Source organism: Bubalus bubalis, chromosome 19 (genome assembly GCF_019923935.1).
Source record: "Bubalus bubalis isolate 160015118507 breed Murrah chromosome 19, NDDB_SH_1, whole genome shotgun sequence".
In the NCBI taxonomy this organism is placed as follows: Eukaryota; Metazoa; Chordata; class Mammalia; order Artiodactyla; family Bovidae; genus Bubalus; species Bubalus bubalis.
In genome coordinates, this window is record NC_059175.1 from 13,598,213 (window position 1) to 13,615,846 (window position 17,634).

The 17,634-nt window shown below is 39.6% G+C and overlaps 1 protein-coding gene across 2 annotated transcripts in view; it reads right to left on the reverse strand.

Moving 5' to 3' along the window:
* The window catches only part of NLN (neurolysin), a 94,172-nt gene that overhangs the window by 72,337 nt on the left and 4,201 nt on the right, over window positions 1–17,634 (reverse strand). The window contains exon 2 of one of the 2 annotated variants that reach the window (XM_044932467.2): window positions 8,530–8,621. The exons of the other annotated variant lie outside the window; for it this stretch is intronic. The gene's annotated coding sequence lies outside the window, so the exon portion shown is untranslated. The remainder of the gene's footprint in view (window positions 1–8,529; window positions 8,622–17,634) is intronic. 2 annotated transcript variants of the gene reach the window in all.

Below are 17,634 nucleotides of genomic sequence, written 5' to 3' on the forward strand. Positions count from 1 at the left end.
AGTCAATCCTCAAGGAAATCAACCCTGAATATTCATTGGAAGGACTGATGCTAAAGCTCCAATACTTTGGCCACCTAATGCAAAGAGCTGACTCATTGGAAAAGACCCTGATGATGGGAAAGACTGAAGACAAAACGAGAAAGGGGCAGCAGAGGTTGAGATGTTTAGACAGCATCACTGACTCAATGGACATGAGTCTGAGCAAACTCTGGGAGATAGTGAAGGACAGGGAAGCCTGGCATGCTACAGTCTATGGGGTTGGAAGGAGTCAGACATGACTTAGCGACTGAACAACAACAACAACAAGCCCCTAACGAAGTTAAACATCTGGTATTTGAGCCACTAGTGTTCCAGACAACAGCTTTTTCATTTGCAGACCTTTTAATTTGACTTAGGATCAAACTGTTTTATGAACAGAATGTTCTGGAATTAAATGCCTTAGAATAAGTCAACTTTAACAGCAAACAGAGAATCAAATTCTTGGCCAAGATCATTTCTTTTGATGTTTTTTAGTGGAATTAATGTCCAGAAAGACCATTCCAGCTTGGTTTTTAAGTTTACAAAAAATATAATTAAAATACAAAAAATGGCACTTATATCTCTACTTAGTCCCACTTTCTTTCTTTGAATTTTAAAGAAAGATGTGTCCCCTAACCCATGGTCTTCAGCTTTTGAGTCCTGTAATTTTTTCATGTTCTGACTACACTGCCTTGTTTGTCACTGATTCTTCTACCAAAAGCACTCTGGCAATGTCGCTTTTCTGCTTTCCTAGTCCTTCAATTTTTCTGACCATTTCTTCTTAGTCTCCTTTGCTGGCTTCTCTTCCTGTAACCATTCAGAATAGTTGGGTGTTTTCCCATGAGTCCATCCAGATGTCAAGATGGGGCTCCAGACCCATAGATATCTCAAATGCGACACGTTCAAAACTTGATCTTTCTCCTGGATTCTCAGCCTCAGTTTACCACTCTTCACCTATGCTCCTAAGCTAGCAACTGGTCACACATGTGAATGATGAGCATCATCATCACCCCTAATATTTAGCGAAAGTAAATTAATATGCCAGGCACTATACCAAGAACTTACATGCATTTTCTTATTCAATCCTCCCAACCAGCTAAGAGGTAGGCATTATTAATACAATTTTCCTGGGCAGACAGAAATAGTGTGCTCAAGGTCATACAGCTGGTATGGAGCTGGAATTTAAACCCTAATTACAAAGCCCATATTCTTAACTACCATGCTATATTCATGTTGCACCTGAATCTTAGAAAAAAAAAAATCAGATTTGTCACCATCTGCATCTTCCTGATTTTTCCGCCCTGATTGTAATGAGGAGAGAAGGTAGGCAGCTAAAGCATATACACTGACATCACTTGTCTGATCTCTCTGTACCACTCTCTGAAGGGCTGCTGCCAGGACTGTGGAAGGGTGCCCACTTAAGCTTTCATCCGTCTCTGAGAAACAGACCAAGCACGCATGAGCACCTTTTTGTGACATGTCTGAAGAATGGCTGTTGTTGTTCTGTCGCCCAGTCACGTCAGACTCTTTGTGACCCCATGGACTGAAGCATGCCGGGCCTCCCTGTCCCTCATCATCTCCCAGAGTTTGCCCAAGTTCAAGTTCATTACATTGGTGATACCATCCAGCCATCTCATCCTCTGATGCCCTCTTCTCCTTCTGCCTTCAACCTTTCCCAGCATCAGGGACTTTTCCAATGACTTGTCTGTTTGCATCAGATGACAAAAATACTGGAGCTTCACCTTCAGCATCAGTCCTTCCAGTGAATATTCGGGGTTGATCTCCCTTAAGATTGACTGGTTGATCTTCTTGCTGTCTACGGTACTTTCAGGAGTCCTCCAGCACCACAGTTTGAAGGCATCAAAAGAGTAAAACAACTCAAACTGAGACAAGCTGATGGTGACACTTTGCACTCAGGCCTCACTTTTTCCAGAGCCCTTCGATTATTCTTAGGTAAGCAAGTGTACCACCTGATGAAGTGTATGCCTAGGAAGTTCCAAATGCTTTCTTAAGGTACTCAGGCAAACCAATAATATACATTTCTTGTAAACAAGGCTCAGCTGAGGCATCCTATGCAATGAGTGCTAGTTCTTTATTCCCTGGTGATTTCTCAGGTAAAAATACTGATTTGTTACCATCCTCTGTGATTATGCCTCCATTGCAGATTTTATCTCCCACTCTCAAAAGGGCTCGTTACAAAGGGCTTTCCCATGAAATAAATTAGTTGATTCGCTCATTCCTTTAGTAAATACTGAGATTATGAAGATGAATAAGATCACAGTTCCTGCCTTTCAGCTTATAGACTTGTGAAGAAGAGACACAGAGATAGATGAGAACATCAGGCAGCAAATTTTATACGAATAAAGTGATGGGGAAATTTGTAAGACAGAACAAGTAACTCTACCTTGGGGAGATTCTTATATTTCTAAGCGTGCACACACACAACCGTAGAACTTGGTTTTCCTCTTTCTTTTATATTCTTTGTATAAAATACTTTATTATTATTATTAGCTGTCAACAAACAGCTAATAGAATTTATACAGAATAGCTTGTGCTCAGTCGCTTCAGTTGTGTCTGACTCTTTGTGATCTGATAGACTGTAGCTCAACAAGCTCCTCTGTCCATGGGATTTTCCAGGCAAGAATACTGGAGTGGGCTGCCATATCCTCCTCCAGAGGATCTTCCCGTTCCAGGGATCAAACCAGTGTCTCCTGCATTGCCAGTGGATTCTTTACCAGTGAGCCTCTGGGGAAACCCCTAGAATAGCTTACTTTTATTTTTATTTTGATTAGTATTTGTGGAAGGTCTTCTAAGTATATTCTAGGAAATGTTACTCACAGTAGTTACTTATAACTTCTAAATCCTAAGTTTAATGTTTTAGGGTCTACATGTCAACTGCATCTATAAAATCTGAATTGAAAATTTTAAAAATAAATGATACTTCTCCTGAAGAGTGTTTTGGTCTTTTTTCTTTTTTTTAAGTTCTGTTAGGAAAAAAGCACAAGTTTATAAATTAAGCTCCTCTACAGTACCTAGTACTTGGTAAATATTCGTTGAATGAATTAAAATCTGTATGAATACTGAATGCCAGCCATAGGTTAGTTGGAGATCCACTAGGATGGCTGAGTGATCTGTTCTTCCCAGGCCAGGCCAAGAATGAAGACAACATCCTTCTCATTCCACTAGAAAGTAAGCTCTTTGAGAATGAAGACCGTATCTTAGTTATCTTTTTACTTTTCGGCAAATGTGGAAGAATGTACAGGCACACAGCATATATGTTGCAACTGTTAAATCAAGTATAAGAAAGCAATAAAAAAAATCTAAATTAGCCTGCCTTAGAATGATTAGTAAATTCAGCCCCAACACTAAGTAAATACAGTGATAAAGCAATCAAGAGAAAGTGCTAGGATAATAAAGTTGCTGAAGAAAAGTAATTAAAATAAGGGATAGATCATAAAGATACTTTGAGTCATGGACAGATTATCTACAGGACATGCCAGTATACTTAGAAAGCAGTCTTATGATTCAACTGCTCTTGCTTCCACCTGCTGGCATAGGAAAGTAATTTTTAGATTGGGCAGAAAATGTTAAGCAGCTCTAGAAAGAAACTGTATGAAAAGTTTGAACTTTCAAAGTACTCTTGAAAAGGTAACACTACACTTCCCATAAACAGCCATTTACAGAAAGGTACACCATGAACTCAGCTACAAACATACTGAATACAGAGCAGAATTATCCCAAATATGGAGATATTCCAGTGGTCTTTATTCTGAGTACTTCTAGTAGCTGATAAAGTCAAAAGCATTATCCATTTTCTCTCATTATACCATCCCATTTTAATATAAAAATAAACATAGCACTTAAATTTGATGACTAAAGTGACCAGGGAAACAATAATGGTTCAATCTCCATCTTACATGGTGAAAACATACTATTTGGAAACAGCACCACATATAATCTCAGTGTGTACAATTTCCTCTATCAACAAGGCTTAAGAGTAGACCCAATTATATTATATGAAGGCTCCCCTGGGAATGAAGGACCCACTTTCAACTCTTTCTTAAAATGTTAGGGACCCATTTAAAAAAAAATGAAAAAAGGTAATTTTATTTTAGATTTTGGAATGTAATGGAAGTAAGTTCTTGTTTCCAAATTTCATTGCAAATAAATGAAAAAAGGACTCTTCAAAGTCATCTTTTCCAAGAAACAGGAATAAAAATAAAAATCTTTTGAAAGAAATGGCTTAAGGTCTTATGAAGCACTGTGATACTAGAGATGTTTGTAATATTTCTACTTTAAATAAACAGAACTTAAGAAAAGGTTCCTATCACTCAGTTTATATAGGATGAAATAGAAAAGTGGCAGATTCTGAAAAACAAGAAAAAGAATAGAATAATAGTCAAATTGACTTTCTTCTAGTTTTGTGTGTAGGACAGTGGTTTCCTCATTATAAATTTTAAATAAAGTTATTATAAATGGACAAAGACTTTTCTTAAATCTTTTAATTGGCTTAAGAAAAGCCACCTGAGACTCTGAAGCATCTAGAATAAATAGAGTGCTGTGTCACAAATGAAATCAAGACTTCTTCAATAATTCATTACCAAAGGGTCTACCACATACAAGGAAAACCACAACTCAAAAAGACATTCCATCTTTATTTTTCTCTAGGAGGATGAATAAATTGCTTCTGGCACATTTTATTGGTGTTTGGGGCATACTTTTCAGAATTGAAATCCTTAATAAATTACTCAGGAGAGAGATTTCTCTCCTCAGTACATTATTTTATACTTAGTCTTTTTTTGGGGTCATCTACGCATGGGTTTTGTTGAGTGAACAATGATGTCTAAATCCTCTTCCTAGGCCTGGGTAATAACTAGCTTGCTTTTCTTTTTAAAGACTGGTTCAACCACAAATGAGTGTTCATTATTTTCACATGTGACAATGGTATTGTGGTTATATATTTTTGAAAAAAATTTATCTCAGAGCTATATGAAATACTTACTATTAAAGTAATATTGGGCATATGTTTCAAAGTAATTGGAGGATGAAGAGGTACATGAAAAGAGTTTGGCCATGAGCTGACATTTAAAAATGTTTTTTAATTGGAGGATAATTGTTTTACAATGTTGTGCTGGTTTCTGCTGTTCAACATGAATCAGCTATAAGTGTACATATATCCCCTCCCTCTTAGACCTCCCTCCCACTCCCATCCCACCCCTTCAGGTCATCACAGAACACCAAGCTGATTTCCCTGTGTTATATAGCAGCTTCCCAATACCTATCTATTTTGCACATGGTAGTATATATATTTCAATGCCACTCTCAATTTATCCCCCCTCTTCTTCCCCCACTGTGTCCACAAGTATGTCCTCTATGTGTGTGTCTGTATTCCTGCCCTGCAAACGGGTTCATCACTACCATTTTTCTATCTAGATTCTATATACAATGAGCTGACAATTTTAAAGCTATCCTAATTTCATGACTTTTAGTTATGACTGAAAATTTACACACTAAAAAAAAAAAAAAAAAGCTCTAGTTGCTATTCTAAACTCAGACACGTGATTTGAAAAACATGATAACTTAACATTGAAAAAGCCACACAAGCTGACGAGCAGATTAAAAGGGATAATACATGGAGTAAACCCCGAGAGAAAATTAAAGCACACATAAGAAGAAACTAGAGGGACTTCCCAGGTGGCACAATGGTAAAGAGTCTGCCTGCCAATGTGGGAGATGCAAGAAATGCAGCTATAATGCTTGGGTGGGGAAGAGTCCCTGGAGAAGGAAATGCCAACCCGCTTCAATATTCTTGTTTGGAAAATTCCATGGAGAGAGGAACTTGGTGGGATATAGAGGGTCCCATGGGACCACAGAGGGTCAGACAGGACTGAGTGACTGTGCATACACTCACACAAGAAGAAACTAGAGCACAAAATATATTTGACCAGTAAATGAAGATTCATAAATTCACAGTTGGAAAGGGCCTAAAAAAATCAGGTGGTTTAAATTCTTGAATTCAGAACAAAGCTCAGTGATATGAAGTCAGAAGTAATCATTGCAGATATAATGAATGTTACATTATAAATGGATTATTAGAGAAGCTTCAAAGGGATACTGCTTTCTAGTGTATCTCCAACTTAAGGCTGACAACCTGGAGCACAAGTATTAGACGGCTGGCTTGCTACATCATCGAGTTAATGAATAAGCCTCTAGCTGCTGTTTGGCTTTACATATATGAACTCATTTAATCTTTGAACAACACTGTGACAGAGACACTGAGGCACAGAGAGGTCAAATCACTTATCTAAGATCACTCATCCAAGGTAACTCCAACATCAATGCTGTTAAATACGTATCAGCAATCACACCAATCATTCTGGCAATTCGGCCATTCTCTTCAAGTTACCCATAGTTATTAACCTAATACATTACTTTTCTTGATATCCTCCTGTCCTAATTGAGATAGGCAGAGACATAGTCAGAGGGCACGGCCCACATGGCTCTGTGTTGGCCCACGCCATGTTCCAATTATCCCGCTGGTCTGGTCCTTCTTCTAGGGGGAATTCAAATGTCATTTACTTTTGTGATAGTGAATGTCGCTCAGTTGTGTCTGACTCGTTGCAACCCCATGGACTATGCAGTCCACGGAATTCTCCAGGCCAGAATACTGGAGTGGGTAGCCTTTCCCTTCTCCAGGGGATCTTCCCAACCCTTTAAAGCTACTCTTTGAAGCAGAGAAGAGAGTTTCCTCACCAATAAATATAAAAAAAAAGTTCTTAAAACATTTCCTAAGCAAGATGAAAATACAAGGTCAGCTTTCGGGAAACATTACTAGGTAAGCTTCAGAAATGATAACTTAACTTTGAAAAACCCATACAAGCTGACAAGCAGATTAAAAGGGATAATACATGGAGTAAACCCCGAGAGAAAATTAAAGCACACATAAGAAGAAACTAGAGGGACTTCCCAGGTGGCACAATGGTAAAGAGTCTGCCTGCCAATGTGGGAGATGCAAGAAATGCGGCTATAATGCTTGGGTGGGGAAGAGTCCCTGGAGAAGGAAATGCCAACCCGCTTCAGTATTCTTGTTTGGAAAATTCCATGGAGAGAGGAACTTGGTGGGATATAGAGGGTCCCATGGGACCACAGAGGGTCAGACAGGACTGAGTGACTGTGCATACACCCACACAAGAAGAAACTAGAGCACAAAATATATTTGACCAATAAATGAAGAAAATGTTGATTTTTAAGTGCTTATGAGATATGCCAGGGTTTTAAAGCGTGGTGATCTGGCAACTGGAAATATGAACCTAAAGGCAAGGAGAGGGGTTCAGATGGGAGACACAGCTACAGACGTCTTCAGATGTACAAATCTTCGAATGGACTGGGGCCTCTCAGGACAGTATGTAGATAAGAACACTGGGGAAGTCTGGAAAAAGTAGGGTAAGGAAAAGTGCACACCTGGTGGGTTGAGGGAGTGTTTCAGATGGAAGTGTGTGTGGGAGAGACTCCAGCATGTATGTCTGTTCAAGGAAAGGTGTCCGAAAAGAGATTTACAGCAGAGAAAAACTAGAGTTTGAGAGGCAAGTGTCAGGAAAATAAAGCTTGAAAGAAATTTGAGGAATGTTCATAACAGAATAAAATTAATTTTGTTTCTCTGCAAATCAAGAAAGAATGTGTGGCCAACAGTGTGAATATTACATGGAGACTGAGCAAGGCAGGACTGAAAAGTCTGCACTGTACTTGGCAACTAACACCCCAGACCTAGAGTGTCATCTGATTAGCAGTTCCTTCCTCTCTTGTTCTTCGGCAGCCACATCAAGCGGCTGATTCACACTGAAACCGAAAAACAAGTCAAGGTTCTAAGTTTTTCCCATGGGCTGCTCTTACATCATCCTGCTCTCATACAGGTGATGTGTTTAGCTTACATATAAGATTTCATCTTGGGATACTATTAAGACTCTCCTCTTTAGAATGGTGTCCCAGGGAGTGGAGATCCTCAGGAATTCTAAGTTTTCACTACTAAGGTTTTCCTGGTAGGTCTTTATATCCTGTTCCCAGTCACTGATAAAGCATTTGTAACTTTCAATATTCATGAATATACACAGCCCTTGAATTACAACGGCTAGATTTAAGATTTTTTGACTTATGATGGTGTGAAAAGAATTCCACAGAAACCATTCTTCAAAATCTGAATATTTACCTTTTCTCAGGCTAGCGCTACACGGGAAGATACTCTGTCATGGAGCTGGGCGGTAGACTGCAGCCTCCAGTCAGCCATGTGATCACAAGGGTAAACAACCAATACACTTACAATCAATCTATACCCACACATTTCTGTTTTTCACCTTCAGGACAGTATTCAGTAAATTACACGAGACATTCAACACTTGATTATAAAATAGGCTTGTGCTAATGTAAGTGCTCTGAGAATGTTTAAGGTAGGCTAGGATGATGTGATGATGTTTGGTAGATTAGGTGTATTAAAAGGATTCTGACTTTTCAACTTACTATGCATTCATCACGATGTGACCCTGCCATGAGTTGAAGAAGATCGTAGTCAGTTCTTAATTATCCAGGTCCTTAGAACTACTTTTTTCTACCTTGAATGGCAAGGAGAAAATTATAAGTTACTATGTACCCATGGTATCAACCACTGTGCCAGATGCTCTCATCTACATTAGTTCCTGCATGCCTTACAAAAATTATGAGAGGTAGTAAATGTTATCTCTATTTTAGGACTGAAGAAACTGAGACTTTGTGAGATTATTCAAACATCTAAAACCAGGTCAGCCTCCAAAGTAATGCTGTTTGCACATTCTCTTTTTTCTTTTTTTTGAGGGGTGTAAATCTCTACACACTGAACTTTGTTCTTTGTCCAGCTTTACTGAGCTATACTTCCCATATAACACAGTGTAAGTTTAAGGTGTAGCAACATTCTTTTTCTTGGAGTCATTTCATTAGTTTTTAGCATGTTTGTCTTGGATACTCAACTTACTTTAATGTGCCTGTTCCTAAATTCTGGCAGATAGTCTTAGGGGAAGGGAACTCCCTCTCCTGGGCTTCCTATGTCCAGATCCTACCTTCAAGGATCAATTATGACTTTGCCACTTTCTTTTATCCTGAAAGAAATCTCTCCTTCCCCTGAACTCCCATATCAACTTCTCTATTACTCTCCAGGGCACTTATCACCCTCTATCTTGGATTCTAATTGTTTATGTATGTGCCTTATCACCCTTACTAGCCTGTATTGCCTTGGCCTTTTCAGTTCAGTTTGGTTTAGTCACTCAGCTGTGTCGGACTCTTTGCGACCCCATGGACTGCAGCATGCCAGGCCTCCCTGTCCATCACCAACTCCCAGAGCTTACTCAAACTCATGTCCATCAAGTCATTGATGCCATCCAACCATCTCATCCTCTGTCATCCCATTCTCCTCCTGCCTTCAATCTTTCCCAGCATCAGGGTCTTTTCAAATGAGTCAGTTCTTCGCATCAGGTGGCCAAAGCATTGGAGTTTCAGCTTCACCATCAGTCCTTCCAATGAGCATTCAGGACTGATTTCCTTTAGGATGGACCGGTTGGATCTCCTTGCAGTCCAGGGGACTCTCAAGAGTATTCTCCAACACCACAGGTCAAAAGTATCAATTCTTTGGTGCTCAGCTTTCTTTATAGTCCAACTCTCACATCCATATGTGACCACTGGAAAAACCATAGCCTTGACTAGATGGACCTTTGTTGGCAAAGTAATGTCTCTGTTTTTTAATATGCTGTCTAGGTTGATCATAACTTGACCTTTTAAGAAGGATCAGAATAAGAAATAGCCCATAAAACTCTACTTATACACATACATAATACATATACTATGTAAGTATTCACTGTATTTACACAATTTCCCCTATATCATGCACATTTCACCACATTGTATCTCACAAACAGTACCAGGAAAAACTCTGTTCCTGATCATTTTTAATGATATGTTTGTTTCCCCTTTGTCTTTATTGCCAGAAAGCTCACATTACAATTCTGAACCCAGTTAGAAGAACTAGACTGATCCTAATGTTTAATTTTTTTTTTGCCTAGTATTCTTTTCCCTTTACTAATCTTAAGGTGTATTTTTTAGGCAAGCGATCATGAATTAAATATGATAAAGACAGGGGTACAGAGTAAATTTCAATAAGCAAATACAATCTAAGTCCTTTGCAAATAGGACCTAAGTTTGTTACATCTACATTCCTCGTGGTATGTAGCACAGTCCCTGGCATATAGTAACCACATTCAGTTAATATTTGTGGCATGAGGGAATGAAGGTTTGAAAGTTACATATAGGTTTCAATTGACCACATTCTACTATGTACCTCTTCTGTAACTTTATAATTTTTCAGTATCATTAAAAACACTTTTGATGAGCTGCTAAACCCCTTACTGAGTAGCCTTGGGTCCTTTTTGCCATTCCAAGAAGGTCTGTTCTGTTCTTACTTCCCTTCGGCTACGTCTGTGCAGTTATGGGAGTACAGCGCTGAGCGCACAGGGTCTAGGTCCAGTAGAGCAGGAATGAGACGGGTTCCAGGGTATGAATCCACATCATGTCTTCTCTGCATTCTTCTGGGTACTTCTTCCACCAGCTAGGGCAAGCTGCATGTTATTACCTTCTTGGTCTGAACAACAAGTAAGTATTTTGGCTTTTCTCAGGATTATGCTCTGCTTACTGTCATGAGTTTCCCCAGGCCCAAGCAGCTTCCAGGTCATACAAGTCCAGAGAGTCTGGCTTTCCTGCCCTGGGCCAGTCCAGACCCACTCATGAGAAGTTCACTTTCTGTTCCTTCTCAGGTAGGTTGCTTCTGACCCAGTACTTCAGAGCCTGGCTCTGTCTTCAACTTCTTCCATATCCAGGTTGACATATGTAGAATAAGCTTTGCTATTAATGCATTAATGTATATTAACATATATTGTGTGCTCAGTTGCTCAGCGGTGTCTGAATCTTTGTGACCCTATGAACTATAGCCCGCCAGGCTCCTCCATTCATGGGATTTTCCAGGAAAGAATACTGGAGTGGGTTGCCATTTCTTCCTCCAGGGGATCTTCCTAGCCCAGGGACCAAACCTGTTTCTCCCGCATCTCCTGTACTGGCAGGCAGATTCTTTACCATTGAGACCTAGGAAGCCCATATTAATATATATAGTATTCCTTAATTAGACTATTACTGTACAGATCCACCAACTGGGTTTGTAAGGCACCAAGTCACTATTTGAATGTTCCCCGTGGTGACAAGGGAATATGACAAAGATCATCTCTTTTAATGTGTAGCTTCCTTTCTGCCTCATAGTCAACTGGTATACACTCAAAATTCCCATGAGTCTGTTGGTCAGGTTAGCTTCCTGCTGCATATTACTCTACACTGTAATTTTTTATTACATAACTATATAATAGAAATTTCCCCTGGAAACTTTTTTTTTTTTTTTGCATAAAGAAATTCACAATGAGCTATTTCATAAAGAGTTTGAAATATTTACTTTCTAGTGGAAGTTATAACTGTCATTGTCCATATAAAAATGCCAAATCTAGGCCTATATTCCTTAGGTATCAGGAATGAATGCTGAATTTTAAGTCATTATCACTGATGACATATTTTCATCCATCCATTCACCAAATATATTTTTTAAGCAACTACTCTGGGAACACCATGAATTCTCTGGCTAAAACACTGAGTAGGAGAAGCCAGGAGAGCTAAGTCATGGTCAAACTGTATAGGGCTTTATAAACCATATGAATGAGGTGTGATTTTATCCTAAGATTCATGGCAATCATAAGAAGAATTTTAAGAGTGTGATGCACCACATTCGCATTTCATAAAGATCTTGGTCTTCATAAGGAAAGTATATAAGTAGGAACCAAAAACTGTGGCTAAGACTGACGACCAAGGTTTGGATTATAGGGGTGACACCTCAAATAAAGAAGAGAAAGAATTTGAAGACTTGGGGGTTGATAGGAAAGTTAGAGAAAAAGAGGCGAGGAACAAGTCTTTTGACTTGGGTAACTGGTGACAGTCATTGAGACAGAGGATCCTCCAAAGGGAGGATTTATAGGAATGTTTAAATATAGTTTAGGATAAGGTGGCATTGAGATTAAATAATAACATAACAGATATTCAATAAGTATTTGTAAAATGAAAAAATGACTGAACATGAGACCTCCAAAAGAGCTGTCCAATTTGTAGATGGAATCTAATATCATTCATCTTCTCTTTTACTTAAATAGTTAAGAGATACTTTATGTTGCGCCTTGGCAGAAAATTCCTATTAGAATCTGTATGCTGTATAAATGTATAATTTTCAGTGTTAGAATGATAAGATCTGACAATGGAGCTTTATAGTATATATGTCATCCATTGCGGCAAGCAGGTGTTACCTGAAGGCTATGATTATTTCAGTCCCCATAGCTCTGCCTACAATGTGAGGCAGAAAAAGAATTTTCTCTTGGTCTTCATGACAAATAAGATTAGATATCAAAGATACCAGCTACATGTGGAGAGAAATATGAGACTATCCTTTTGAATGCTAAGCAGGAGGTATAGAAAATCTCAGAGTAGGTGGAAAAGGACAGGGTCTTTGAAAGTAAGCTATGGTAAATCTGAAACTCATATTTAGTAAGCTGGCCTTTCTCTTATACTTACTATAGTTTCTGTGTTGATTTCCTTTTTGGTTCACTTAATAATTAGAAAAAAGTCTTTCCAAAAAAAAAATGTCAGTCTTCATGACAGAGAAAGGGTTTAACTGTGAAAAATAAAACATAAGAGTACTATAAGAAATGTAGGTGATCTAAAAAACTTACAGTCTTGGAGTAGGACAGGGCTTTCTAGGCATGAGACCAAGGCAGAAGTCATAAAGGAAAAAAGACTGATACGTCTTATTACAGTAAAAATGTAAACTTCTATAGGGCAAAAAAGCAAAAAGCAATAACAGTCCACCCCAAAATTCAAAGACAAAAAAACTGCAACATCTAGAAGGGCTCTTACAAATTAATAATCTCAATTTAAAACCCCCAAAATACAACTAGGCAACTTATAAATATAAAAATAATATTTAATATTTATTGAGCTTTTGTGTGCCAATGTGGTAGACTAATTGCTAAAATGGCCCCATCCCTCTACATATTTATGCCCTCCTATAATTTGAATCTGCTGTTCCCTCCCATTAAAAGTCAGGATCTATTTTCCCATTTCTTGAATCTGAGATGGCCTTATGACTTTCTTTGGCCAGTCCAGTAACTGTGGCAGCTGACAGAATACCAGTTCTAAGCCTAGGCCTCAGGAGGTCTTCAAAGCCTTTGACTTTATGGATCACAATAAACTGTGGAAAATTATGAGACAGGAATACCAGACCACCCGACCTGCCTCTTGAGAAACCTGTATGCAAGTCAGGAAGCAACAGTTAGAACTGGACATGGAACAACAGACTGGTTCCAAATAGGAAAAGGAGTACGTCAAGGCTGTATATTGTCACCCTGCTTATTACATGTGGAGTACATCATGAGAAACGCTGGGCTGGAGGAAGCACAAGCTGGAATCAAGATTGCCGGGAGAAATATCAATAACCTCAGATACACAGATGACACCACCCTTTATGGCAGAAAGTGAAGAAGAACTAAAGAGCTTCTTGATGAAAGTAAAAGAGGAGAGTGAAAAAGTTGGCTTAAAGCTCAAAATCCAGAAAACGAAGATCATGGCATCTGGTCCCATCACTTCATGGCAAATACATGGGGAAACAGTGGAGACAGTGTCAGACTTCCTTTTTTTGGGCTCCAAAATCACTGCAGATGGTGATTGCAGCCATGAAATTAAAAGACACTCACTCCTTGGAAGGAAAGTTATGACCAACCTAGACAGCACATTAAAAAGCAGAGACATTACTTTGTCAATAAAGGTCCGTTTAGTCAAGGCTATGGTTTTTCCTGTGGTCATGTATAGATATGAGAGTTGGACTGTGAAGAAAGCTGAGCACTGAAGAATTGATGCTTTTGAACTGTGGTGTTGGAGAAGACTTTTGAGAGTCCCTTGGACTGCAAGGAGATCCAACCAGTCCATCCTAAAGGAGATCAGTCCTGGGTGTTCATTGGAAGGACTGATGTTGAAGCTGAAACTCCAATACTTTGGCCACCTGATATGAAGATCTGACTCATTGGAAAGGACCCTGATGCTGGGAAAGATTGAGGGCAGGAGGAGAAGGGGAGGACAGAGGTTAAGATGGTTGGATGGCATCACTGACTCGATGGACATGGGTTTGGATGGACTCCGGGAGTTGGCGATGGACAGGGAGGCCTGGCGTGCTGCGGTTCATGTGGTCACAAAGAGTCAGACACAACTGAGTGACTGAACTGAACTGGTGCTCATGGAAGCCTGCCCTGACATTACAGCAAGCCAGTTAGCCTCCTGGAGGATGAGAGATAATGTGACAGAGAGCCAAGTGGCCTCAGCTTTGGCCACCCTAGATCCCCAAACATGTTAGAGAGCTCGGCCAAGATCAGCAGAACTGCCTACACAACCCATGGCTGACTCGAGGTGCAGAATGAGCCCAGTCAGGGCCAGAAAAACTGCCCAACAAACATATAGATTTGTCAGAAAAAGAAAGATTTATCCTTGTACTCCACTGAGATTTAATGTTATATGCATTATTGGAGCCATAGTAATGGATTTAGCCAGACAATGCTCAAAGCGCTCTACATGTATTATCTCTCAATCTAAAAAGGTGACATGAGTTAACAGAAAATAGATGCATATTGTTCTCTGGCCCTGGTTCCTGACACAGAGCTCCTAAAACACTTGTAAATCCCTAAGCTGGTAAGAGCTTCTTTTGTTCTAATATTCCATCTCTGACCCTGGTTCCTGATACAAGGCTCCTGAAGCCCTGGAGTCTTTTGCTCTGATGAGGGGACTCTGGGCGGGCTCTGGGATGAGCCTTGGTCACTAGAAAGACCCAAGCCATGATTTAAAGCTTGGAATTTTCAGCTCCAGCCCCCATTCTCTTGAGAAGGGAGAAGGAGTAAAAAATGGAGTTAGTGATTGATCAGCCTACCTGAAGAAGATGCCGTAAAACCCCTTCAGAAAGCTTCCACAAGTGAACACACTCACACCCGGAGGGGAACACACCCAAACTCCAAAGGGACGGAACCTCTTGTGCTTGGGAGACCTTGCTCTATGCATCTCCTTCTCTAGTTGCTCATCTGTATCCTGAAAATATCCTTTCATAAAGTGGTAAATGTGTTTTCCTGAATTCTGTGAAATGCTCTAGCGAATTAATAAACCCCAAGGAGAAGGTTGCGGGAACCTCAGATTTACAGCCCATGGGTCAGAAGCAGAGGTGACAACATGGACGTGCAGCTACCTTCTGAGGAGGGTGGGAGCAGTCTTGTGGGACTGAGAACTTGAGCTGTGGAATCTGATGCCATCTCCAGGTAGAAAGGGGCAGAACTGAGTTAAATTACTGGATACCTAGTTGGTATAAGAGAATTGTTTGTTGTGGTAAAACACCTCCACACACATCGTGACCAGAAGTGTTGGGAGTGAACTGTTCTGTGTGAGTAGTAAAGGAGACTCTCAGCAGAAGGGAGAACTAGGTCTTCTAGTCCAGGTGAGGACAATCTCCCCCTCTTGTCTCATCCCCCACCCTCCTATCTAAAATGTATGCCATTGTGACTAGAAATGTGACTAGAATTGTGACTAGAAAACTAAAGAGTTTTTACTTTTTCAAACATAGTATTTGAGGCATAGAATCACCTTCTCAGTGAGCCCCTTTCAGTCATCTCTGTAATTTTGGGCTGCCCTGTTTCTGGCTTTACTCTTGCTCTTTTTTTAAAAAAAATTTTATTTATTTATTCATTCATTGCTGCACGTGGGCTTTCTCTGGTCGTGGCCAGCGAGGGCTACCCTTTGTTGCAGCGTGCAGGCTTCTCATTGCAGTGGCTTCTGGTTTCTCTTGTGGAGCACAGGCTCTAGAGCATGGGCTCAGCAGTCGTGGCAGACAGGCTTAGTTGCTCCATGGCATGTGGGCTCTTTCCAGACCAGGGATCGAACCCATGTCCCCTGCATTGGCAGGCAGACTCCCAACCACTGGACTACCAGGGAAGTCCCTACTCTTGTTCTTGGCACAATTCCCCATCTAACACACTCTGTATTTTCCTTAGTAATCTCTTCTGCAAAGGTGAACTCCATGAACACAAGATATTTTGGCTGCTGCGTTCATTGTTGTATCCTTAGACTGGAATCCTACCTGGCACACATTAGATGTTCAGTAAATACTGGGTGAGTGAAGAAACCAGCCAATCAATTCCCAATTAAGAGATGAAGAAATAAACACAGAGAAGTTAAGCAACTTTGCCTGAGATCACAGTGCTAGTGAGTGGCAGAACCAGCATACAAATTGAAGCAAACTGGCTCCAGATTACCATAGCCTGTATAATCTAGTCTAGAATGCCTGGCCATAGGCATTCCTAATGCAGAGGTTTATGGATATATTGTACAATATGTACTCAATAAACATCAATTTCCTTGGTTCTTCAGATTTTAATCTAGGCGTTTCTCCCTATGGAAGCTCTGTGTGTTGTGCGTTAGTTGCTCAGTCATGACCGACTGTCTGCAACCCCATGGACTGCCAGGCTCCTCTGTCCATGAGATTCTCCAGGCAGGAATACTGGAGTGGGTTGCCATTTCCTTCTCCAGGGAAGTTCTGTGCTTTGTCTTAATCAAAGATGTGACAGAACAAAAGCAACAAAGATCAAAATAAATCTTCCAACTTTTAAAAATCCATTTCTATAAATAATCTCAGTCTAGCCTTTCATAATTGTTAACTACTAACCTTTCCTTTTTTTAGTTAATTTTTCTTTTTCTAGCACTATTGCTCTAAAAATTTGCTGCAAGTCGCTTCAGTCATGTCTGACTCTGTGTGACCCCATAGACGGCAGCCCACGAGGCTACCCCGTCCCTGGGATTCTCCAGGCAAGAACACTGGAGTGAGTTGCCATTTCCTTCTCTAAAAATTTGGGGCATATATATACTGGATTTGGGGGGAGAACCTCAATTTAATTTAATTATAGTCAGAAACATAAATATTGTTTAAGTTATAGATGGCTGTAATTTAATTTGTTTGACTTTCTAAGATATCCCATATGAATAAATTCTCACATCAGAAAGCAAACAACTTTTATAATGTTTCCACTTATCAAATTGGTAAGGATAAAAAATACTAAAATGCTCAGTGTTAGTAAAGGTGTAGGAAACTAACACTGCACATTCTGCTGATAAAAGCATACTTTGGTAGAAATATTTAGGAGAATATGTAGCAAGCAACAAAAGCCTGAAGGATATGCATACCGTTTGATGTTCAAATTCCATCATTAAGAACTCTGGCTATGGAAATAATTAAGGACTTAAAAATTTGATAGCTAGAATGTTGATCTTAGCACTTTTACTCATAGCAGAAAGTTGGAAATAGTTGATATGTCCAAAAAATAGGGTTTAGTGGATTACCAAACCTCCCACAAATGAACTACATTATAGGTATTTGTATTATGGAATGATGTTTATATTACAGAAAGATTATAGAATAAGTATTATATAATCTCATAT